At 40.1% G+C, this 13394-nt stretch overlaps 1 protein-coding gene across 4 annotated transcripts in view; it reads left to right on the top strand.

Annotated features, from left to right (window-relative positions):
- The window catches only part of LRRC28 (leucine rich repeat containing 28), a 53529-nt gene that overhangs the window by 17314 nt on the left and 22821 nt on the right, over nucleotides 1–13394 (top strand). The gene's annotated exons all lie outside the window — the stretch shown is intronic.

Raw genomic sequence — 13394 nt, 5'->3', positions numbered from 1 at the left:
TTCCATGGTTACCATTATCAATCATTTCCCCCAACTGCTTCCCTTATTTTCTCTATTTTTTAAAAGAAAAATAATACTTTTTTCGTATATTACAAGCATTACTCAAATACTGCCGAAGTTTTTAGTTGTTTACAGTGTTCTCTTAAATACATTATAAATTTTCCCCAATCCTTAAAATTCTTCTCCTCCTGTTTTCTGATTTTCCCATTTCGTCATTTCAGCATAGTCCATCATCTTCATCAGCTATTCATCTCTGGTTGGAATGAGAAATAGAGTTTTTATTCTATCCCAACTTGAGTGTACTATATCTTACTTAGGCTTTGATGTACATTATGTTCATTGCCCTCAGTAGAATAACTGCATGTTACTCCTCTACATTATGAAACTGATGAGTGATACAGCAACCTCATATAGAATTTGGACATCCTTTGGCAACATAAAACAGGCTTTCAGCTGTATAGTCCTGCTAACTTTGCCCTGCTGACCCTGGAACCTAAGACATGAGTAATTGTCATCTGCTGATCTATTTAATCTTTGGTTAGATTGCTCCTTAAGATTCTTATACAGCTTTGTTAGTGACCTATGCATGCTTCCCGTGAAAAAGCCAAACAAAGGAAAAACTGATTTGTCCAATCTCCCTCCCTCCCTCCATGGTTTCTGCCCAAAATGGCTGCTGCCAACCAACAAAACACAAACAAGTAAAGAAGTGCGCAAACTCCAGCTGTTTGGATATCTGAACCAGTTGTTTGTGTGGCAAGGTTTGGGTATAATTCTTTGTGTTCAGATAACTGAGATTTTGGATAATGAGCATTCCAACAGTGGGACCTGTGTGTATAGGGACTGTGTGTATAGGGATTATTCGATTCTGACTCACGTTAATTAGTACAGCTGTTGAAACGTAGGAAAGACATGGCAACTTCAGACATAACTTTACATTCATGTCTTAATACTCCATTGCTGCAGACAATGCTTCTGTCAAGATTAGATTTTGTTACAAGTGAAAAAAGCTTTATGCTTTCTTTATCTCATATCTTTGAAAGAATGTTCTGACAACTAGGTCTTATTAACATATACTGATTTTATTTATAAGCACAATAAAGTTAAGTTAATTTTTTAATGTCTAACAAGATTTGAAAGTTCTTAAGTTTTTGTTTCAGAAGCATGTTGCTTATAAAACTTTGAGGTTATAACATCTTACTGTAAGATTTAATTAAATATAGGCTTATGTTTACTCAGCAAACATTAACAGTTAATTATAGATTTACTAAGTGAAAAGCTTCATGTTTTGCCAACTTTTATGGTTAAGTGAATTAATTAAGCAGAGTTGGCAATGACTTAAGCTCCCAAGCCATTCTGTGGTAAAGTTGCCTTTCAAATACTATTTGTATTACTGCCTTAAGAAAATAGGACTTTGAAAGCAGTCCTGAAGCAACATACTGTAGAATTTAGCTAGGCTACTTCAGAGTAAATGCCTTTAGCCCAATTGGTTATAATTAAGTAGAGGGAACTTGAGATGAGCTGCCCATGATTGTACCCCCAAGGTCTTTATGCGTGCAAATAAGAGGGTTGATGCAAAAAGCTAGTTTATGTGTAACTTTGAAAAGCATATTTTACATGTTGTGGGCCAAAAGGGGTCACAAACCTTTCTTGGGTGTCCTTTCCTACCCATGCAGGCTTTCAAACGGTGTGGACAGACAACCTAGTACTAAATACCATGGTTTAGTGTGACGTGAACAAGCATAGCCACCTCCCAGGCTCATGAACTCCTCTGTCCTCTCCAAAATGACTGGAAGGAGAAGGTAGAAGCTTTTGCTCTCCTTAAGCAAAATGCATGACATTAAGTCATTCAAAACTTTACATATCCTACACTGTGTCTTAGCGTTATACTTTGCCTTCAACCAAAACTAAATTGTCTTACAGGCTTCCTGTAGTCAGCTTCTATGTTGAGTCTAGTTATAAAGGTGAAACTTTTTTTCCATTTTAAAATACCTATCTGGTTATCTAAAGGAGTAGATGAATCTTATTTTCAGAACAGTGTATTTTATAGACCTAAGAAACAGAGGATACCACTTCTAAATATAGAATCCTGTAGTTTTGTATTGCATCTGATTTCATCCTTTCTTGTACCATTAATCTTGCAAAGCATGTTCATCACTGTGAGCATTTATAATATAACCTGGGAATGATCATTCATTATGACAAAATCTGTTTTGCTTAGCAATTTGCATTGGTAGTTTGGATCTATTAATGTGCTGGGACTGAAAAGTTCTATTCCCTTCTTTCTCCTCATCCCCATCAGAACTTTCCTCCTTGGTTGCCAAGAAATACAACATATGTGTTTAGTGTTCATGCAGATGAAGATCCCTCTAAAATGCTTCCCAGTTGCTGTTTTTCCCCTGTTCAAAAATTCCTCAATGTGCTACTTATTATTTCTCAAGAGAGCTAAGTATTAACTATGGCAGCAATGTTGTCATGAAGGAGTAGTACTTAAAACCCTTCCCCCTTTTCTTGGCTAAACTAATACATTTTCCATTTGCTTTTCAAAATGTCCAACACAACAATTTAATATTCTAGTTCTATAATTGGGTAGTTAAATGATACAGTAATCTGTACTTCTAATATGTGGTTTCAGTAGTGTGCTGCAGAATATTCCTGGGAGTGAGAAATCTTGATTATAGCCTTTAATTTTCTTGTTCTGTGTGTGCCATTGTATTTCATTGCAGCTGCATGCACCAATAAAGATTATATATGCCAGCCTTAGAAGGATTTTGGCTTAAAAGAGAAGCTGTAAACCCAGGGGTAGCCAGTATGGTATCCTCCAGATGTTGTTGGACTTCAACCCTCTTCAACACCAGCCAGCATGGCCCAATGGTCAGCGAAGACAGGAGCTGTAGTCTAACAACATCTGGAGAGCACCAGGTTGTCTGATCCTGCTGCAGACCAATGATGCTGACCCTTTCTGTTTCACAATTGGCACAGACACAGTTCCCTCTGCTTTCCTAATTTAGTAACAGGCATAAAAATATGTGCAACAGGACGGGGTTTGGTATGTCAGGCACACTTCCAGGAGTATGGTGTTAAGTGAATGGACTTGTGGGGGTTTGAGGAGAACATTGTTACATGAGCATTTAACTCTTGCCAGCCCCTTGCAACGTTTAAAGCAATGCTGTGGTCTAAGCAAGTAGGTTGCTTTAAACATGAGTACTTGCTTTCAAAGGGCTGTATCTAATTGCTACATTATTTTTTTTATAGATTATTGCAGCCAGGAAAACAGCCGAAAGGAAAAAGGATGCTTCTATGCTATTTGTCTTGAACTGCCACAGAAATCGGGATGGAATGGGAACATTTTCTTAGTTTGCTGATAGAGAACATTATGCACTCTGATTACCATGTTGAGCTAGTTGACAGTTTTGACAGTATGCAAAACACAGATTGGCATAGTTTCTAGCACATATTTTCCCCTACATTTTGTTCTGTTTTTTCACTTATTTAAGGGATTTCTGAAATCGATGCATCCAGTGTATTGATCTTGGTTTAGGTTGTTGTCCAGTATGTTTTATTCATAAAGACATTACAAAGAAACAGTTTAATAATGACATTTATTTAATAATAATAACAGTGTGTGTTTTGATTGTACTACCAATCTTCCTTTTAGCAGATTTGCCAGTGAAAGCAAATCCCCACTTAGCCATGACAGGATTGTTAGGATAAAATTGAGAAAGGGGAATAACCATGTATGCAGCCTTGATCTCTTTGGAGGAGAGGAGGGTTAATAAAAGGTCTGAAATGCCATTTGGATATGATGTAGGGGATATAATATAGAGGAATTATCTATCTACTTCCCCTTCCTTTACCCTGTTCAGTAATTTCTGGTGTGGTCAATGAGTCTTTGAATGGAAAGTGTGTAAACCTGTTGTGTAATTCCTTTTGGTTTTAGATTTTGAGCTCACATACATGTAGGGCAAACACTAACAAATGTGACTAGATTGCAGAATTAAAATGATTTGCATAGCCTATAGAAAATGCTATTAAATCTTCTAGGTTTTTTTACAATAGAAACAGAAGACCATTTTCTATCAAAATCCTGAGCTATCCTGTGTTTCAGAAGTCATCTGTTTATGGAACTGTGCTGTAAACTCTTTGCCTGATACAACTTGTAGCACCATGTTAAATCTTGCTTTTGAAAACCCCTTTTGTTAATGTCATGTTGTATTTTGTGGTGCATAGTAAAACCTGTAATGCCACTATATACTAGCTGCAGACTTTTTTGTCGCTATAAAGTCTGAAATAGCTTAGTGTTCCATTCTTTTGTTCATAGAAAGGGGTTTTTTGTGTGTGTTGTGATGGATATGAAAGCACATTCAGATACACTGTTTAAATTATACTTTACCATTTTTCTTTGCTTTTGTTTCACACGTAGAATCACCTAGCTTCAGTACCAGTATGTCTGGTAGAAATTATATACAAAAGAAAAGCAATTTAATTTGTTTCTGTTTCAATATGGGAACTTAATTCAACATTGGTTATGTAATCAACTAGTGTGATTTATTAATGGGTTTAGGATTAGGATTCAAGTCCTCTACTTACAGAGTTTATGTGCAAAAGGAAGAGTGCCTTGAGGGAAGTTGTTCTGATAAATCTTATTCCCATTGTCTCCTCTAGTGTACAGTAATGCCTCATGTTGTGTCCGCTTCAGGTTATGTGTTTTCGTATTTCGTCCCGCGGCAACCTGGAACGGGTTACTTCTGGGTTTCGCCGCATGTGCAGAAGCGCTAAATTGCTTGCCTCAGTTCCGTGTTACGGATGGGCCTCCGCAACGGATAACACGAGGTTCCACTGTATTCCCTATTTTAATAAATAAAAATATAATTGTTGTTGTTGTTGTTTAGTCGTTTAGTCGTGTCCGACTCTTCGTGACCCCATGGACCATAGCACGCCAGGCACTCCTGTCTTGCACTGCCTCCCGCAGTTTGGTCAAACTCATGTTCGTAGCTTCGAGAACACTGTCCAACCATCTTGTCCTCTGACGTCCCCTTCTCCTAGTGCCCTCAATCTTTCCCAACATCAGGGTCTTTTCCAAGGATTCTTCTCTTCTCATGAGGTGGCCAAAGTATTGGAGCCTCAGCTTCACGATCTGTCCTTCCAGGGAGCACTCAGGGCTGATTTCCTTAAGAATGGATAGGTTTGATCTTCTTGTAGTCCATGGGACTCTCAAGAGTCTCCTCCAGCACCATAATTCAAAAGCATCAATTCTTCGGCGATCAGCCTTCTTTATGGTCCAGCTCTCACTTCCATACATCACTACTGGGAAAACCATAGCTTTAACTATACGGACCTTTGTCGGCAAAGTGATGTCTCTGCTTTTTAAGATGCTGTCTAGGTTTGTCATTGCTTTTCTCCCAAGAAGCAGGCGTCTTTTAATTTCGTGACTGCTGTCACCATCTGCAGTGATCAAGGAGCCCAAGAAGGTAAAATCTCACACTGCCTCCATTTCTTCCCCTTCTATTTGCCAGGAGGTGATGGGACCAGTGGCCATGATCTTGGTTTTTTTGATGTTGAGCTTCAGACCATATTTTGCGCTCTCCTCTTTCACCCTCATTAAAAGGTTCTTTAATTCCTCCTCGCTTTCTGCCATCAAGGTTGTGTCATCTGCATATCTGAGGTTGTTGATATTTCTTCCGGCAATCTTAATTCCGGCTTGGGATTCATCTAGTCCAGCCTTTTGCATGATGAATTCTGCATATAAGTTAAATAAGCAGGGAGACAATATACAACCTTGTCGTACTCCTTTCCCAATTTTGAACCACTCAGTTGTTCCATATCCAGTTCTAACTGTAGCTTCTTGTCCCACATAGAGATTTCTCAGGAGACAGATGAGGTGATCAGGCACTCCCATTTCTTTAAGAACTTGCCATAGTTTGCTGTGGTCGACACAGTCAAAGGCTTTTGCATAGCCAATGAAGCAGAAGTAGATGTTTTTCTGGAACTCTCTAGCTTTCTCCATAATCCTGCGCATGTTTGCTATTTGGTCTCTGGTTCCTCTGCCCTTTCGAAATCCAGCTTGCACTTCTGGGAGTTCTCGGTCCACATACTGCCTAAGCCTGCCTTGTAGAATTTTAAGCATAACCTTGCTAGCATGTGAAATGAGCGCAATTGTGCGGTAGTTGGAGCATTCTTTGGCACTGCCCTTCTTTGGGATTGGGATGTAGACTGATCTTCTCCAATCCTCTGGCCATTGCTGAGTTTTCCAAACTTGCTGGCATATTGGGTGTAGCACCTTCATGGATCAATGCCTTGTCGTGGCGAAGGGGCTTGAATAACTCAGAGAAGCTATGAGCTATGCCATGCAGGGCCACCCAAGATGGACAGGTCATAGTGGAGAGTTTTGACTAAACGTGATCCACCCGGAGAAGGAACTGGCAAGCCACTCCAGTATCCCTGCCAAGAAAACTCCATGGACAAAGACAACAGGCATATAAAAATATAATATGGATACATAAATCTGTTAATGCATGCCAAATCTAAACTTGAAAAAGATATTATTGCTAGTTCCAGAATAAAGTGAATATCTCTTATTTTATTTGTTTACCTTGAAAGTAGGGCTTATTCCTACCTTTATAAGTAGTTGTTCTATCAGCTAATATGCTTTTCAAGTAGTAACTGCTTTTTCATAGCACATTGTAAATAGTTTAATCTCCTCTTCAGACATTTACCCCTCATTGTGTCTTTATTCTCGGCTGGACGATTTGAGTCTCCTGACCTTTGATGTTTCCAATGGAATATTGAGCCAAAGGCCAAAAGACCAGAGGGGAACTTATGCAGCTATACTTAAGTTAAAAGAACATTAAGTTGTCAGGGCTGCTTTGATCATTTTATGAGAACACTGTGATAAAATTCAGATAAAGAGCCCCAGGCTGTAGCATCAAAACAATACACTGCTGGTGGTGTTTTTAATGTAGATGTATGCACTTTAACATGGTCCGAAAGAAGAAGAAGAAGAAGAAGAAGAAGAAGAAGAAGAAGAAGAAGAAGAAGAAGAAGAAGAAGAAGAATCTGCCAGTGAGAATTGGTTAGGAATGAATGGCATACGTACCTAAAAATGATCAAATTGGGTGGTTCTATATGGTGTAAATAATATTTTATACAGTATTGCTATTATGATTATAATTGTATTGAATTGTGTATGTATAATTGCAGATAGACACTTAAAATAGTTAGATTCAGCATGGTTTTGTTCTGTGCTTCAACTTGTAGTAAAGATAACTTGTACACTTGGAATTCTGAGTTTGCATTCACACCAATAAGTTTAGTGTTCTTCAGTGAAAGAGACTCAGAAGGGAAGCAAGTAAGGGCATCACCATTACATATTGTGTTTGTCCACTTGTCTTTTCCCATCATCAGGGCCATGGAATAGCAGTTGCCCTGTGAGAAAACTATAAGAAAGAAGTAAATGGGAACAGCTGCCTGAATTCAGTGGGCTAAGTAGGGAATGCCCCTGTCTCTGGAACTGGGATCATGCAGCTGTGTGCATAATTCTGCAAACTCATACAAATTCAGGAGACTTTCCAGTGCAACCTTAGTTGGAGGAGGTAGAGCTGTTATTTGCTGTTTCCCTTAGCATGACATATGAATGTGGATGTTTTCAGCCAAAATAGCCACGTCAGCTAAGGAGTCCAGATCAGCAATTGGATGTCTCAGATGGTAGTTTTCACAGAGAATAGAGCTAGGTAGGTGACACTCTGGACATGGAAAACAAACCTGGGTGGAATCTACACACATATAAAAACACATGGTTTTCCATAAGGCTCACCATCGCCATCTACAGTCACATTGTATATTGTGTTTAAAACACACTTAAACATTTTATTTGCAGCTGTATAGCTGAGTCCCTGCTGTAATATCAGTGACTTGAAGAAGCAAAGCAAATGCAGAGGGTGGAAGAGGAGGGGAAACAGAAATGCAGGATTGGAGCAAGATCAGACAGCTCTATGAAGAGGCCCTTGCCTAACTTTCTGAAGCTTTCAGGAAACCTAGTTTTGTCTCTAGCGTAGCACATTCCAACAATGCTTAGGGAAATACAAAGCAACTGAGTTTTTAAGCAGTTTTTCTGCAGCTGATGCAAGAAGCCAGCCAATGTCTTCCGTTTTTCCTTTCATGCGTATGATCTCACTAGTTCTATCATTGGGCTGTAGACTTTTATGTTTGGAATGGGTAAATGTAATTTACCAGTAGCCAATAGGTGACAGGGGCCCCACAGCACAGGAACTTGAGTCTTTTGTTTCTTTTTAAAATTTTATATAATGTATCAAAACATGCAGAAGTTAAAATACACACTCCATGCAAGAAGCACATTTCTGTACCATAAGAAGTATTTACTGCATGTTTCAATTAGTAATCACAAGCACATTAAATACAGCCTTGTGTTTAAACAAATTTAGGTATAAAGTTGAGTAGACATGAGGATCTATAAGTACAAAAAGTTAGTAAGAGTTGATATTGCTTGGAGAGTTGTTTTCCAGAATACTTGAGCATTCTAACAAATCTCAGTTGTTGGCACAGCACCAATAGTTAACTATTGCCAACTTTAAATATCTCTAATCTAATTTAATAGGTGTTAAATGGCATTACATTGCCATTTTTATACAATTGTCTCTTAACATTGAGCTCACAGTAAACAGAGTTCAAGCTCCAAAAGAAAAGACCGGATTTCTCAAGGAATTTCCTTTTGTAAATCCTTCCCCATTTTTGTGGATAATCTTTTGCATCAGTGCATATTAAAAATATATTTTTGGAGAATATTCACTTCTCAGGAATTCATGAAAAATAAGGTTCTGTATCCCAATGTAAAGAGTTTCACATTGCTAAGATTTGTATTATTGTTCATGGTAGAGCAACAAGCTTTCTGTAATGGAGGAAAATGGAAACCCTGTTAATTAGGAACACTGCACACACTACTATGAGAGGAGCAACCCAATGCGCTTGGTTGGACCTCACAGAGAAGCAATATAATGTGAAAAGCATATGGCCATGGGGTCTTGCTCTGCCCCCCCCCCAAAGCCAGCCTTCTTTGTTTCCCTGGGCTTACCTGGTTGATTGTCAGGTTTTGCTGGTTATTTTCCCAGCAGATCCTGGTATTGGCATTTCTGAGCATAATGGCAGGAACAATGCTTGATCCGTTACTCTAGTGGCAATCGGGAGGGGAAGTCAGGAGGACATTTGAGTTGTCAGGCTGCAGCTCCTCCTCTAGTGCTCTAGGAATAAAGCTGTTGGCAAGCCCCCAACACTTATGGGGTGTTGTGGGGAACCCCGTGCCCACCATCATGCAGCTATCAGAGATTAGTAACAAGGGTTGGGTAGGAGATGACTCCCTGTATTTTAGCCATCATAAGGATGCAGTAGTAGACTGCATTCTTACAACTTCACAGGAGAATGGGCCATCTTTGTTTTCTCAGGGCCTCTGCACTCCTGAAATCTACATGTCAGACAGGAGTAACAGGTGCAGCATTCCCCATCTCTTCCTTGTGCTATGTATAGCTTCACCTGTTTACATTTCTGTCTGCCAAGTATCTTACAAAAGTACAAGAGCTCTAGGAGAAAAGCAGTAGCAGCATTGGATGGCCAATGGACGGAAGATTTGTCCCTGGCCACTGTAGCTGCTGTAGAATGTGCTTGCCATCTGTCTACCGTGGAGGCAATTGCGGAGAACATCTTTTCTTATGGGTATGTTGGTGGTTTCTATGGAGAAGAGGGACATAAGGATTGTGAGGCATGATGGTCAGCAATTGCAACAGACATTGCATGTGACTGGGTCCCCATTGAGAAAGTTACTGATAGAAGGCATTTCCACCAGATGCTCTTCATTCTGTGTACTACATCCAGTGGAGCAGGTGGCAGTGTTTGGGGATGTATCTTTAGGGGATGGTGTTGAAATTAAAAAGTTGCATTAGAACTTTTTTATTCAGTTAACTCTCATCCTATGCTTTGCCTCAGTGCTAGGAAGAACATACAATAATAGAATAACATACAATAATATTGTGAGCTTTTTAATTAAAGGGCTGGTGCCGTACTATTTTTATTGTAATCATTTGTATAATGTTTATGTATATCTAGATATAGTTTAAATTTTATCAATGTTTAATTGTTTTTTTAAATGATGGTCCCCCCTATGTTTTGGCTCTTCTTATTTTTATCTGTAAGCTACCTTGAGTCCCTGTCAGGGAAGCAGACGAGGTATAAATAAATACATCGTCACCCTCTTCATCATCATACATCATACAGCCTTGGTTTTCAAACACATTGGGAGTCGAACATTTTGGCTCACAGACAATTGAAAACCGGAAGTGACTTCCACGGCTTCCGATTAGCTGCAGGAGCTTCCTGCAGCTAATTGGAAGCCGTGTCTTGGTTTCCAAATGTTTTGGAAGTCAAATGGATTTCCGGAATGGATTCCGTTTGACTTCCAAGGTACCACTGTACTGTGCTGCATTTTTTACTTTGCAGGTGGCCAGAATCTTTACTGTAAAGTTAACGGCTTCTAGGACCACTCATCAACTCCAGGAGGAGAGGGTGTTTTTAATTATTTGCACCACCTATTTTCCAGTTACAATGTTATCGTGTTGGGTGGGAGGCCAACCTTTGAGCATAAGATTCTGTCTATGCTCTGCTGCTTCCAGCTCTGCCCGTTTTTTGCCCCTTGCCTAGCAGAGTTTCACTAGTGCAATACAATGTAAATCCACTATGATACAGTAACATTTTGTTCCACCAGCACAAGGGGATTTTACCGTAGTAGTAATCCAGTCCTCAAACACCTAATGTAATCTGAAGTAGGGATCACACTGTTTGTTTAGATATATGTGTGTCTTTAACACAAAGGATAAGAAGAAGATAGGATTTTCAGATATGAATGCTTGCTGGAGAGGCAGTGGTGGTGAGAAATAGATCTAAGATATGAAAAATACCTTGGCCTCTGCTGCTCCTGGGTTCCTGCCAGATTGCCAACTGTAGCTTTGAAGGATTTGGACCTGGCGGTCTTCACAAGACTATTTTTAGTGGCAGAGGAGAGGCTGTATCTCAAAATAGCTGGGCCTTTTACTTGCCAGTCAGCGGTTTTTGGCATTGTGTAGGAAGCTTTCTTCCTTCCACTGGCTATGCTCTATGTAAAAACAAGCCCATTCTGCTATGCTTTTTGTTGCTTGGGGGCACTGTGCTTGCCCACCCTTTTCTTTCTGTGAAGCATCAGCTGATGTGACTCTGCATGTCTCCCCTTTGCCCCCGTTTCTTCATGGCTTCCCCACCCTCCTCCAAAATATTTCCATGCCTAGCCAGCTATAGGCCCTGTTCCTCCTTTCTTCTCTTTTCATTTCCTTGCTACTGTGTTTTACCCGCCCTTAGTCATACCATCTTGACTCTACCTTGGCTATTCTTTGCAAAGCTCAACCAACTTTCTCATAGCCTAGCTGCCAAGTCTTGATAGCCTGCAACATCGCCTTTCCCTATGGCATCCATTTCATAAAGGTATTTCTGAAGCAGTCAAGCTCTGTTGTCACTATCGTTTGTTGGTTTCTATCTGGACTTTATGGAGAAGGAATTCAAACTTTCAATTAACCTTCTTAGGCTCAAAAACCTGTTTTTGCTATTTTACAGGTTTTTGGGGGCGGGGGTAGTGATTTTCAAAAAAAAGTTTACAAGAGATTCTGCAAAATACAGTGTTATCAAGCAGGTTGTGGTGACAAACATACACAGGTCATTTACAGTTATAGACCACAGTTGAATAAATACAGACATAAAATATAACCAAAATAAATAAACCGCAGGTTTGTGAATGGAAGGTAGTGACCAGAACTATTTATAACATAGACATGACGGTTAAATATTACAAGATTACAAAACATGAACCCTATTATGCTAAGGAAAAGTACGGTAATTAAAGTACAGTGGTACCTTGGGTTACAGACGCTTCGGGTTACAGACGCTTCAGGTTACAGACTCCGCTAACCCAGAAATAGTACCTCGAGTTAAGAACTTTGCTTCAGGATGAGAACAGAAATTGTGCAGTGGCGGCACAGCATCAGCGGGAGGCCCCATTAGCTAAAGTGGTACCTCAAGTTAAGAACAGTTTCAGGTTAAGAACGGACCTCCAGAACGAATTAAATTCTTAACCCGAGGTCAAATGCCCCAGGTCACTATTTCAGCCATCTTTGTTCATAGTTTTTATTATAAGTTGAGAATTGTGTCACCTTTCAGGGTCCTTCTGCCCCTACTTCCTCTCTCATACCCACCTCCAAGTGTTAAGAGTAACATTGTCTATAGACTTAAGGGTGATGGAGGAGTGGACTCAGAGATCCGCCTTTCCACTCAGTAAACTCAGTGAGAGTTCCACTGCTTGGCCTCTCTGCCTTTCCCCCCAGTTCTCCCATACCTCATAATATATCTGCCCAGTCTTCTCACCTGGTTCTACTTCAGTTCTCCTGTGTTTCCGGCAGTGTTCTAGTTGTACATTTTGAGATTCATTGTGACAGACCCCATGGCCAATCCCCGAGGAGAATCCAAAAATGCAGGCAGCTGTGCTGATCCATTATGTTATTTATTTACTTACACATGCATGCACTTCACCAAAGGGCATCAGTGCGTAGCATAATACCCAATTCATCATGATAAGTATGAATGCAATCCTGTATATCATTTCCTGGGAGTATGTTCCATTGAACTAAGCGGTGCTCACTTTTGATTGCTTGGGTTCAACTTGTAAAATACATTGAGCTTTAAGGAAATACCTTTAGCCAATTGAAGTTCGACCTTTAACTTTCTTATTAGAAATGCAATCTGACAACAAAAAACTTTCACTATCTAAACTGCCAGTAGGAAGTAGGAACCTATCGAAGGGGAGAAGTGTCCAAGCGCTGCTTCATTATTTTCCTCATTATCTGACTTCCCGTACGCTAATCTGAAATGTGAAACCTCATTATCAGCTCAGGGCTCATCCATACTGTCGTTTAATGTGACATTCACTGCCTTCCCACACTTTCAATCTGGATTTTCTCATTTTCGGAGTATCCCTGGTATGAGAAGATCTGGACTGAGGGAGAGGAAAGTGTGGGAAGGCATTGATATGGAGGAGAATGTCCTTTGGACAACAGAGAATTAATGGAGGTACAGGAAGCTTGTTATCCACATTAAACGACAGCATGGATGAGCCCTCAGTCACTTGTCGGAGCAAAGAGGCTCCTTCAGTTATCCTGGTCCTCCAGCAAATGCCATCATCACTCTGAGAACGTCCCTGGAGCTGCACCCCACTGCGGTCCCCTTCCAGTACACTGCTGGTTGCAGATAAGAATCCAGCCCATGTTTGCTGGCTGTTAACCCACCACTTCATCACCCTGCTGCTGCTGCTTCCC

The sequence above is a fragment of the Zootoca vivipara genome, chromosome 14, assembly GCF_963506605.1.
Source record: "Zootoca vivipara chromosome 14, rZooViv1.1, whole genome shotgun sequence".
Lineage (NCBI taxonomy): Eukaryota > Metazoa > Chordata > Lepidosauria > Squamata > Lacertidae > Zootoca > Zootoca vivipara.
This window is presented reverse-complemented; position numbering and strand designations above follow the sequence as displayed.